At 42.8% G+C, this 12,500-nt stretch overlaps 1 protein-coding gene across 1 annotated transcript in view; it reads left to right on the top strand.

Moving 5' to 3' along the window:
* The window catches only part of csmd3b (CUB and Sushi multiple domains 3b), a gene marked incomplete at its 5' end in the record, with an annotated part of 624,567 nt that overhangs the window by 157,283 nt on the left and 454,784 nt on the right, over positions 1-12,500 (top strand). The gene's annotated exons all lie outside the window — the stretch shown is intronic.

Below are 12,500 nucleotides of genomic sequence, written 5' to 3'. Positions count from 1 at the left end.
ACTTCAATGTGTCCACTAATTACACAAACACTATGGTCTCAAATAAAATATGATTTCTTGTTTGTTTTGAAAATAAATAAAAAACATTAACTTTCATCATAGTTTTTTAGTGTATATGTGTATATTTGATAGCTACAGTTGAACATGCTGTCTCCGTTGAGATAAAGTGTTTGTTGACAGTTTATGCATATTTTAGAGCAAGTTATACAAATAAATGTAGTTTGAATCAAGCTCCAGGAACACCGTTGTTTCTGCTAGTCCTATCCCACTATTGGACAACATTCCCTATGTAAACAGAGTGTCCGGAATAATGACAGTTTGTCACACATATCATCACATATGAGACATTGTAGCCTAACAACATATGTTATGGCATTAGTATGAGGAATGTCGGATGAATTGCATAAAAACTGCATAGTTTGTGTACTTCACTGTGTGCAAGATGGTTTCTGAACCAAAGAAGCTTGCATCATTTGCTTATTAGAACACAACTTACTAGATTTATTTTTGCAACACATCTTGAGCCTGTAGATCTGCTATTTTCGCCGAATGTTAAAAATTGCCTTTTTATGACCGGCAAAAACAAAAACAAGCAATCCATAATAGGCTCCGTTCATTCGTAACGACGGTTCATTTCATGGAAGTGAGCAGCGCCATATGGTGCCGTGATAACAACCTCTCTCTAAATGTCTCTGGTGAACTTCTGTCGCCGTACCGTTGAGAGTGTTGAGACAGGTTGTATCACAGTGTGGTCTGGCAACCTGGCTGCTCGGCAGGACCGCAGACCAGCGTTGCCATGTCTGCTTATTATAAGCGACTTTGGGCTTGTTTTTTCTGTAAAGTTGCTCTTAAATTATTGGTAGTTGCGGGATTTTTGGGCTTGTTTGTAAAATGTAGTCGCTTATTTGGGCTTGTTTCCTAATGTTGTTCAAACCAGTGGTTCTCAAACATTTTCATGTCAAGGACCCCCAAATGAATATGTATTTGTCCACGGAAGCCGTCATCTAAAAATATTTTGTGCCAGTGACCCCTGTACCAGATTTGTGTTGTTTAAAATGTTTCGATTTTTTTTTTCTAATGTTTTCCTTTTTTTCCCCCAAGATTGGTTTTAAAATAGCAGATCTACAAGCTCACAACGCGTCGCATCGTGAGCTTGTAGATCGGCTATTTTCAAATAGCCAACGCATATAGGTTTGAAGTGCTCACGTGGCCTATAGTCCCTTCTTTTGGGCTTGTTTCCATAGACCTTGTTGCTTATTAATCTCGCAAAATCTGGCAACACTGACTGCTACAGGACTGTAAAGTGCAGCAGCAGAAATCGGCACAAAACTACCACGACTTCATAACCTGTACATGCTGTGCTTTACACGAAAGCCCAAAACATCATTAACCAGAGTAGCCATCTCTCTCATGTTACCGTACTCGCTCCTCCCAACTAAAATAAAAATGCAAATAAAATGTTACCAGAGCATCAAATAACATACACCACCTGTCTCAGTAGCTGTTCAGCAGTCAGGTTGCTGGATAGATGATCAGATGCACCCATGTACAGTAAATTGCTATTGTATAATGTACTGTATATTCTTTTAGCGCAATTCTGGGTGCACACCCATAATTGTTGGTCCATGCGATCACGACCCAATGCAATCCAATGTAGTGTCAAGTCATGATAATTCATTTACTGTTCATTTGTTTATTGCTGTTTACAGCTGCTAAGAAAAAACAATAAGTCAAAGAAAGGAAAAGCTACCGAAATTAGCAAAACAAATAAATCATACAAAGCATAGTAAAAAGTTCATATTAATAATAATATTAAATTTTTTACCGTACATGATTCAGTAGATATCAGATATCTCCTGTGACACAGGTTCGGGGTCACAGTTCTCCACCACTTCTCTATATTCTATGTATATTCCTCCAATTGTCCAATCTGAGCAGTGCATTGGTACCAAACAGAAAGTAGAGCAGTTTATCTTAATTTCTAAGGAGGGGGGGGAGAGAGAGAGAAGCTCTGAAGGAATTTATTGGGGGATGGAAGGAAAGTGATTCTATATCTCCTGGGACAAGACATAAGGGGGAGTGGGGGGGGGGGGTTGAGAGAGAGAGAGAGAGAGGGGGAGAGAGAGAGGGAGGGAGGGAGAGAGAGGGAGAGAAACAGAGGAGGTGAGTAAATGGCCGGGAAATTGACACAGTTACCCTTTTCCCAATAGAGAGAGAGAGAGGGTAGTTTCGAGTGTTGTGGTTGTTTAGTTGGTGGGGTCATATGGAGGGTCACAATCCATTCAATAAAACACACACTGACAGGCTAACACACACACACACACACACACACACACACACACACACACACACACACACACACACACACACACACACACACACACACACACACACACACACACACACACACACACACACACACACACAGTCAGTCCGTGGTCTCTGGACATGGCTACTTCAGTGGTTAGGGACTGGCAGCTACAGACACAGTGACTATTGCAGGGGGAAGATATACAGTCTGAAAAGCCGTAGAGGATGACTGCCAATGCTGGACAGAATGTTTTACAGCTGTCATTCATTTGATTGTTGTTGTTGTTGGATATATCTCAGAAGAAGAACACAAGTGACCAGCACAACGGGACTATAGAGGCCTGAATATCCGTCTCATGATTGTTCATTAGGGTTATTATGAACAATGGAAATGACAGGATCCATGCAGGCAGGGTTGCCAGATCTGCTTATTATAATTTCCCCGCAATATATTATTTGAAAATAGCCGATCTACAAGCTCACAACGCGTCGCGATGCGACGCGTTGTGAGCTTGTAGATCTGCTATTTTCAAATAGCTGATGTACATGTTAAAGTGCTCATGTGGCCCATAGTCGCTTCTTTTGGGCTGTTTTTTCTCTAGACCTGGTTGCTTGTTTCTCTCACAGAATCTGGCAACATTGCATGCAGGGTACTGTACTTACCCTGGGCCAGACAACCTGTAACACCTTCAGTTTATAGACAGAATGGTGCAGGAAAAGGCGTGGGAACTGTGACGCCTAATTCATACCAGTAGTATAACATAGTATAATGGTTGTTGCTTGACAAAAAATTACTCATTTTCAAGCTATCAACGCATTGCGTTCTATAAATTAGAGTAAATTACAGATGTGCCATTTCAAAACTTCAAATGTCCTGCCATCGCCAAGACAGTACATTTTCAGGGGATTCCCAGGGCAATAAGAGGGACAAAGAAGGGCATTTAAAATGCTGAATTATTTTGATGATCACTGCTTTTATGATGCTAATTAATTTGAGCAACTGGTCAAGGACCTCTTCAAATCACCTTTCGCCTCATAATGAGTCTGACACCTTCTTCAACACACATTCTTTTGTTCTCATGTATATGGATGTCTGTTGAAGGGAAAAACGGGGGTGTGTAGTGACAACTTCTTTTCAGGGGCAAACAGTGCCTTTTTAAGGGCAGAACAGGGAGGAAGAAAATGCATTTTCAGGGCACTTTCAGGGAAAGAACAGTAACGTGTGAAGTTTTGAAGTGGCACATCTGTAGAGTTGAGTGCAGAGTCTGCAGACCCAATTGAGATCCCATGGTGGGAGCTGAAATGTGTACTCAGTCAAAGGAGACCTTCAAACAGAAGAACTGGAGTGAGTTTGTGATTTAAGTGCTGGGAAAAGAAATCCGAAATAAATGTATTTTTTATAAATCTGATAACATTGTAGTGGACGGGGTGAAAATGTTTTAGATTATTTCATTTCCGGGTGGATCCTTCTCTCGAAGTCAAGTCATCATTCATAGGTTGGCGAAGAGTGCCCTCCAGCGTAATCACTAAAAAGACCATGATGATGTAATATTACGTCTTTGATAGTGAAGCGTTGGATTTGAGATGATGTAATATTATGTCCTATAGTGAAGCGTTGGATTTGACATGATGTAATATTACGTCTTTGATAGTGAAGCGTTGGATTTGACATGATGTAATTTTACGTCCTTGGCAGTCAGAATAGAAACAGGAAGCATACTCTGAGCATAGAAATAGGAAGCATACAGGAAGCATAGAAATAGGAAGCAGAGTACTTTAGGCGTAGACAGGACACATTGAAATAGGTGCAACGTCTGTGCCTGATGTGTCATAAGATAGCAGTGCGCTCTGACTCATTTTAAGACCAACAAACCCCCACCGCAAAATCGCCACATGATCCCATTTTGATATTTAGATAACGCTGGTGTGAATGGTGAAAATGACACTTAAAGACGTAAAAATTAGACTGGCCGGACGATAGCTTTAACACGTGCAATGCAACGTCAAGCTTTCATGCAGGTTATTTAGTCCCATTATAACGCAACACTATAGTGTCATTCATGGCATGCATTGAAAATGGATCTGGACCAAATGTTCAACAAATTGTAATAATTTGAGACACTCTGGCCAGCAGTTTAAAATCCTGGTTCAACCATGTCGGTGATATTATCGACACTCCCTTCCAGAACATTCCTTGTGTATGGTCTCTCCCTATGTTGTAATGAGCGCCAGCCTGAGGGTTAGTTAAATATGTACATATTGCCAATTGTACACTCTCGGGTTGTGCTCTTACAAATTGATTAATTAACAATGAGGATTTTATTGTCTTGTAGAGCTGGATGCCAATTATGTTATCACAGTAATCTTTTTCCCATCACATGGAAAATCTAATAACACTGTATGCTGGTCAGAAAACGTTGTTTTCCCCTAATTTCTCGTGATCTAATTCTACATTATCTGCATACTGATTTAAAATACAATGGTAGCTTGGTCATAACATACGGTGTACTCTATGTATTGTATGATGTACGCACAAGTACACGTACACACTCCTGTGGATCTGAACCCAATTTGACATCAGTTCACATGGGATGTGATAAAATGTGATTTATTAAATTCCATTTCATTTTTCAACAAACCACAAAACCTAAACTCACTTTTCCCTCCTTTCTCTCTCTTCCTCTCTCTAATGTTCCATCATTTGATCCCTTTCCCTATTTCATAGCAGTAATAGTGGTCATGAAAAATCTCTTTCCTCTGTCAGCAATAAAGACGCTATCAGAGAGGGAGGGAGAGAGAGAGAGAGAGAGAGAGAGAGAGAGAGAGAGAGAGAGAGAGAGAGAGAGAGAGAGAGAGAGAGAGAGAGAGAGAGAGAGAGAGAGAGAGAGAGAGAGAGAGAGAGAGAGAGAGAGAGAGAGAGAGAGAGAGGGTCTCACAATCACATTAGCCAGGCTCTGTGCTGTTTTGGGGAAAATAAAGAGTGTGTGTTTGTGTGTGCGCGCGCGCTTGTGCGTGCGTGTCTTGTCTCCCTTTATTACATGTGAGTCAATATGTGTGTGTTTGCATTCTAAAAAGAAAAAGCACTCTGCTGATATTAGCTAGTTCTTTATTCAGTTGCTAATGCGATTCCACTTTATACACACACACACACACACACACACACGCACGCACGCACGCACGCACGCACGCACGCACGCACGCACGCACGTACAGTACAGTACACACACATGCGCTCACCCACACACACAAACACGCACATACAGACAGACACAAACTGATACACAGACACAAATAGATGCGCACATACACAGACACACACCCTCGCCCGGGAATAGACCCCCCTCCCCCTCTCTCCCTGGTCTGTAAAAGAATTTTGTTTTGCCTCATAAATCTCTTGGTCCATAATTCTAGAGATAAACCTGACACACAGGAAATCAGTAAGCAGTACACACCTACACACAGGAAATAGAAAAGTATGTCCGTGCGTGTGTGTGTGTGTGCGTGTGTGTGTGTGTGTGTGTGTACAGAGGCTTTTCTCACTAACTTTTCATACTTATACCTGCATAAAGTAATTGCACTATAATTCATATATAACCCGCGTACTCTTGAGCTTGGGGGGCTGTGGTCACATGACCTGGCTGGTGGAGAAGGGTGGGGAGGTGGGGTGCAGACATGAAGCACATGCACAGATATATCTGTATTATCAGAGCATTACAGTACATTCAGATATTATTATAATGTAAAATAAAATCGTGATGAGAGGCGACGTCGTCGACTCTTGGTTGACACCTTTTCAGTGCCTTTCATTTTCAAGGACTATGTCAAAATGTTCAAAGTAGATTATAACCGATTCCCAACCAATCAGTATGCAACTTGGATGGCGCTTAAAGCCGACAGCACGGCCATCTGCTTTATTATCTATAGATTTACAGCGCTTCCAACGTACAGACTGTTAGGCGGAAAGCGGTTGAAAATTGTGTCCTTGTGCTGTATTCTTCTACGTGGACGTACATAAATTGTTAAAGTTTGTGTGTGTGTGTGTGTGTGTGTGTGTGTGCATGCGTGAGCGTGCGACCGTTAGCACCAGAGTGACTGAAGCATTACAAATAAGATTTAGCAAAGCAGGAGATAGAATGAGGCGAACACAGGAAGGGAGTGTCGAGGGTGTTCTTTACATAACGGAAACATTTTCATCAAAAGCTCCTGGCAGCAGTTTGAGCACACATTAAAGACATCAACATCCCTCATTTGGCTCATTCCACATTCACCAGTGATCTTGGTTTGGGACAATACAGTGCCGTACACAATAAAACCATCAGTGTTAATCTAACTCAAGATGCGTGTACACTGAAAAATATGCGCCGCGTGTCTACACATAGACATGATGTATTCTGAAGCTAAGAAAACATGCCTCCTTTTTGGAGAGCGCTCATTGTTAGTTGAGGCGCACAAAGTGAATGTGAAACTATTGTAATGAAGGCTTGTTAATTATGCGTCGTTTGCAAGCTAGTTCAGGCAGATATGCACGTGCGCCACTATGTGGGTTATGTAACTGATTTTTACTTATGTAAAATTTGCAATGCCATAATATAAAAATACTCTGTTACAAGTAAAAGGTAAAAGGGCAAAAGTATTCGCATCAAAAAATAATTACCAATAGTAATATATATATATATTTTTTCAAATAAAGAAATTCAAAAAAAATATTCATCTACAAGCTCACAAAGCGTTGTGATGAGACACTCTTTATTTTCTATAGATTTGCAGCGCTTCCGATGTGCATACTGTTAGGTGGACGCATTTGAAAATTGTGTCCTTTTACTGTATTCGTCTATGTGGAGATACATAAATTGTGTGTGTGTGTGTGTGTGTGTGTGTGTGTGTGTGTGTGTGTGTGTGTGTGTGTGTGTGTGTGTGTGTGTGTGTGTGTGTGTGTACGTGCGCACGCGCGTGACTGACTGTTATCACTAGAGTGACTGAAGCATTAGAAATAAGATTTAGCAAAGCAGGAGATAGAATGAGGCGAACACAGGAAGGGAGTGTCGAGGGTGTCCTTTACACAATGGAAACATTTTCATCAAAATAACAGTTGGTCAAATAGCCCATTAGCCTTCCCCATTCTCTGCCTATGGTTTCTGGTATTGACCACTTTGTATGTACAGTGTACGTGGCAAAAATCTAATTTTGACGAAAATGTCTACCACAAGCTGGCATGGTGGTGACCCCTGCTTCATGCCGTAGTGGAGTAGAAGATTAAAGTATACAAACATTGAAGTACCTCAAAATTATTCTTAGCTAAGTAGTACTTGAGTAAATGTATTTAGTTACTTTCCACAACTGCTGACCCGTTTGCTGTAGTTTTTATCCTGTACTGGAAAACAAACTACAGAATCAATCTAGGGTAAGTTTAGGTTCACCTCATTCAAACTTATTCCACCGTTGTTCCACTTGCTGTCACACACCACTGACATTGTTTTGTGCTTCTTTACACCTGCAACCACCACAGCGCCACCTGCTGGCTCTTTCTTTCCTTAGTGGGTGTTGTTTCCGGTGAATTGTTTTCCCTGTTTGTTCTTTTGTTTTATGGGAGTTTTTTGTGATGTAGCTCCCTTATCTTAAATGGCTGTCTTTTGATTATACTGAGCAGGGAGTAACAAAGCCTGAATGCCTGGATGAAATAATATCAACACCTGAATTTACGTAATTAAATAAAATGTTTTTCAGGTGGTATTTTGGATGTGCGCCGAGTATACACGAGACTGAACTGTGTGTGTGTGTGTGTGTGTGTGTGTGTGTGTGTGTGTGTGTGTGTGTGTGTGTGTGTGTGTGTGTGTGTGTGTGTGTGTGTGTGTGTGTGTGCACGCACACGCGTGTGCGTGTGTGAGCGAGTGTGACTCTGACTGCAAATGTGTCAACAGAGGGTGCCGAAAGCACCTCTAGTTTTTGTATGGGTGGTCCCTGTAGGGAAGCCTTCTTCAACTCTATGATGGCAATAGCACATTGATGTGACCCCACATTGACCGAGCCCCCCCCCCCCCCAACCCTTATAGTGTTTTAGTGCAATACTCTGCGCTCTTATTCAGGGGAATTGAAACCATAGCTTGCTTTGTCTCAACATAATCAATGTTTGTGCAGTTAAGAGAAAGCAGAACGTTTGTCAGATTGACACTTCTCCATTTCTGAGTTCATCCAATGTTTCTTTTTTTTTTTAATGGAATCATTTGGCCCTGTGAATTCACCGAGAACACTGTGCACAAAGGACCACATAAAACCCTCATTTCAGAAACAGCCACGACTGGATAGGAGGAGTGTGTGCGTGTGCTTTAGCAATGCGTCATCTGCAAGTATGTATGATTGCATGCTTTTGATGTGCCTAAGTAGTTGTTGAAAGGGAAGGAGAATACTTTGTGCTGCGGTGAGAAGCTTAATGAAGACAATATTGTACAGAGAGAGAGAGAGAGAGATGGAAAAAAAGATCTGAGAGAGATGGAGAGAAACATGAAAGGTAGGGTGAGACCGAAGATGAGATGAGGGGTGGGGTAAACACTTAAGCAAAGGGGCCGTTTTTTGTTTTGTTTTGCTATTATGAAGCAAAGCGTGAACCAAGAGCACTACAGAGAGACAGGGAGGGAGGGAGAGAGGGAGAGATGAAAAGAGGAGAGGTTAGAGGAGAAACACCAGATAAAAAGGACAGGAAGTTGGAAGAAAGGCAAGCCGATAGATGCGGAGATAGATGAGGGAAAGAGAGGGAAGGATGAAGAGTTGTTTGGAGGTCTGTTTAACCCGACCGGGAACACATCTGTGTCATTTTAAGATTTTTTTGGCTAAAATAGCAGATATACAAGCTCAGCTTGTAGATCTGCTATTTTTGGAAAACAATCCTGAAAATGTGTGCAAATCTTTGAATATATATATATATACATTTTTAACTCAAATATTTGCTTCTGGGGGGTCCCTGAAACAAAATATTTTGAGATGGGGGTCCACGGCCAAATACGTATAATTTCGGGGGTCCTTGACATGAAAAAAACTTTGGTTTTATAGCAACATAAGTTTTTTCAAAAAACTGTTAGGATTTAGAAGACATTTGTAGAATTCCCCCCCGAAGCAAAGAATTGATTTAAAAATTTTGGCTTTAAGAAAAATATATTCAAAGATTTGCACATATTTTCACAATAAAAATAAATAAATAGCAGATCTACAGTACATATCTGCTATTTTTGAAGAGCCAAAGACATCTTAAAATGACACAGATGCGTTCCCGGTCTTAAAGGGTTAAATAGGGTACAACAGTGGACGGTTGCTTACCACACTGAATGGAAAAGGAGAGGAAGACAACGTTAACGCGTACAAGAGGAGGCTAGGAATAGAAGGAGAAGGGTCTAACGAGAAAAGATGAGAGGACGAAGAAAGACTTTAGGAGGGAGGAGAAGAATGGGAGGAGCGGCGGGAGGAGGCGGCGGAGAGATGTCGGGAAGATGGAGAGATCGATAAAAAAGACGAGGGGGGGAGTTGGGGAGCTATATGGAAACCCCCCTCCCAATAAATAAATACATGAAATAAAACGCCGAAAATAAGGTAAAAAGGGAAGAAATGAAAACACGGGAGGGATGAAAGGAAGGAGAGGGAGGGGGGGGGAGTGGAGGCTCGAGACATGGAGAGATGAGAGGAAAAGGTTGGAAAAGGGCACGGAACAATTTACAAGATAAAAAAAGAGCGGAAATATGGCGGAAGGAGAAAGGGGGGGATGAGCGGGGGGAGGTTGAAGATGACAGAGAGGAGTCTGAGGAGGAGGGAATGGGGGAAATGGAGAGATGAGAGGGAGGGGTGAAGACCGCTAACGGTAGATGAAAGCGAAAAGAAACAGGTATAGAAAACGGGAGGGAACAAACTGGCAAATTCAAGATGGAAGAGAGAGAGAGAGAGAGTGCAAGCTGCTGGAAAGGGAGAGGGGAGGGAGAGAGATGAAAGGTGGGAAGAGAGGGAGGGATAGATACTCGGGCGGTACGGGGGGTCTTAACCCGTTGAATCCGGGAACGCATCTGTGTCATTTTAGATTTGAGCCATAAGCATTGTTTTATACTTTGGGCTATTCAAAAATAGCAGATATACAAGCTCGTAGCACGGCACCGAGTGCTGCGCTATGAGCTTGTAGATCTACTATTTTTGAAAAAATCTTGAAAATGTGTGCAAATCTATGAATATATATATATTTTTTAAAGCGAACGTTTTGTAACTCAAATCTTTGCTTCTGGGGGGGTCCCTGGAACAACACATTTTTTAGATGAGCCTCCGCGACCAAAATACATATGATTTTGGGTGGTCCTCGACGTGAAAAAGGTTTGAGCACCACTGACATAGAAACATACGGTTTTCAGAAACCCGGGTTCCCGGATTGAACGGGTTAAGGAAAACTCCGACGTTGTTCTCGCCGCGGGAAAAGTCCAACGGGATGGTTTTTACCGGCTGTGTTGCCCTCACATGAACCAGGTGGATTCCTTGCCATTGCAAAGTGCTCACGCAGACAGACTTCATACATACGCGTCTGGTCTGTCTCTCGGTCGGCGTGTCTGCACGTATGTATAAATAAATAAATGTCAAAAGAAGCGAAAAATAGCCAGCGTACATGCTTATAATGTGCTGCATTGCGACACCTTGTAGGCTTGTAGATCGGTTACTTTTGCATCCAAGATGAAATAGGCAGATACAAGGTTTCTGCTAGACAGTGCATACAGTTACAGCATACATATGTGTGCGTGTGTGTGTGTCTATATGTTCACTCTTGTCATGTGTCACTTCAGATGACGCATACCCTTCACACTGAAAAATATCTAGAGACAGAGAGGGAGATAGAGAGAGAGAGAGAGAAGCTGAGATGAAAGAGATGATGGGATGAAAGACGGAGAGAGAGAGAGAGAGAGAGAGAGGGGGCAATTAAAGCCGGCAGCATATATTGTAGGCCTATCTCTTCACGGTGAGTTTTGGTTGAGCGTCATCGTCTCCACTTTGCGCTTTTAACTGTTCCAGTCTTTAAAATCCTCATGTCGTGCATTTCTAGCGTTTTTTTTTGTATGCCTAAAGATGTGTGGGAGGTGACACACACACACACACACACACACACACACACACACACACACACACACACACACACACACACACACACACACACACACACACACACACACACACACACACACACACACACACACACACACACACACACACACACAGTAGGAGTCTGCTGAACAGAGTGACGGGTAAATGCCTGAGGGTGAAGGTGAGGGAGGGGAGGCGGAGTGATGGATAAATGTCATGGGGGGGGGGGGGGGGGGGGGGGGGGGGGTTCCGGCAAAAGGAGAGAGGGAATTCGGAGAGAAGAAAGTGTTTGACTGAGGAGGAGGAGGTAAAGGCCGGGGGTGTGAGGGGAGAGGAGGACAGATAGACATGAGGAGAAGGGGCTGAGGAAAAGTATAGGGAAAACGGGAGATATAGGACACGAGGAGACAAACAAAAAAAGCAGGGAAGGAAGGAGAAAGGGGTGGGGGAGGGGGGGGGGGGGGAGGCAGAGCGTGAGAGAGTTAGGTGCATTTCATGCCAGGAGTAAAAAGCAAAGGCAGAGTGGGTCGAGGCTAGAGGAGGAGGAGAGATGAAAGAGGAAGCAATGAGGGAGGGAGGGAGGGAGGGAGGGAGGGAGGGGGGATGTATGGGTAGCTGCAGGAAAAGAAGAAGGAGGGGAAAAAAAAACTGTCGCAGCGGAAACAGAGAAGTTTGGCTCTGTTCCAGACCTGATGGAGGAATAAAAACCCAAAACAAAACAACATGCCCTATCTTCTTCTTTGCTCCCTTCTCTCTCTCCTCTCTCTCCTCTCTCTCTCTCTCTCTCTCTCTCCGCTCTTTCCTCCTCCTTCGGGGGAAATCAATATTGGTAGGAATGGACCACACGTCACACAGGTGTACGTGGGAAGCCATCTGTGAAAGATTAGAAAAGTCTATTAAAGGCCATTCAAGTCCCGTTTAACCTCCCTACGTGCGATTCGTACGGGACGTGTTTTCAGCTCATTGTAATCCGGCAACAAGTGTGCCATCTTGACTGTTGATTTGCTAACTCGACGATCCTACCTTTCTGCCATCTAATTGGATAATAACACATTCATTAGAGTGAGGACCTGAAAGGAGACGCGGAGCACCAT

The sequence above is a fragment of the Gymnoscopelus microlampas genome (genome assembly GCF_963454915.1).
Source record: "Gymnoscopelus microlampas genome assembly, chromosome: 15".
Taxonomy (NCBI): Eukaryota; Metazoa; Chordata; class Actinopteri; order Myctophiformes; family Myctophidae; genus Gymnoscopelus; species Gymnoscopelus microlampas.
The sequence above is the reverse complement of the archived record's forward strand: the minus strand, read 5'-3'. Positions and strand labels throughout refer to the sequence as shown.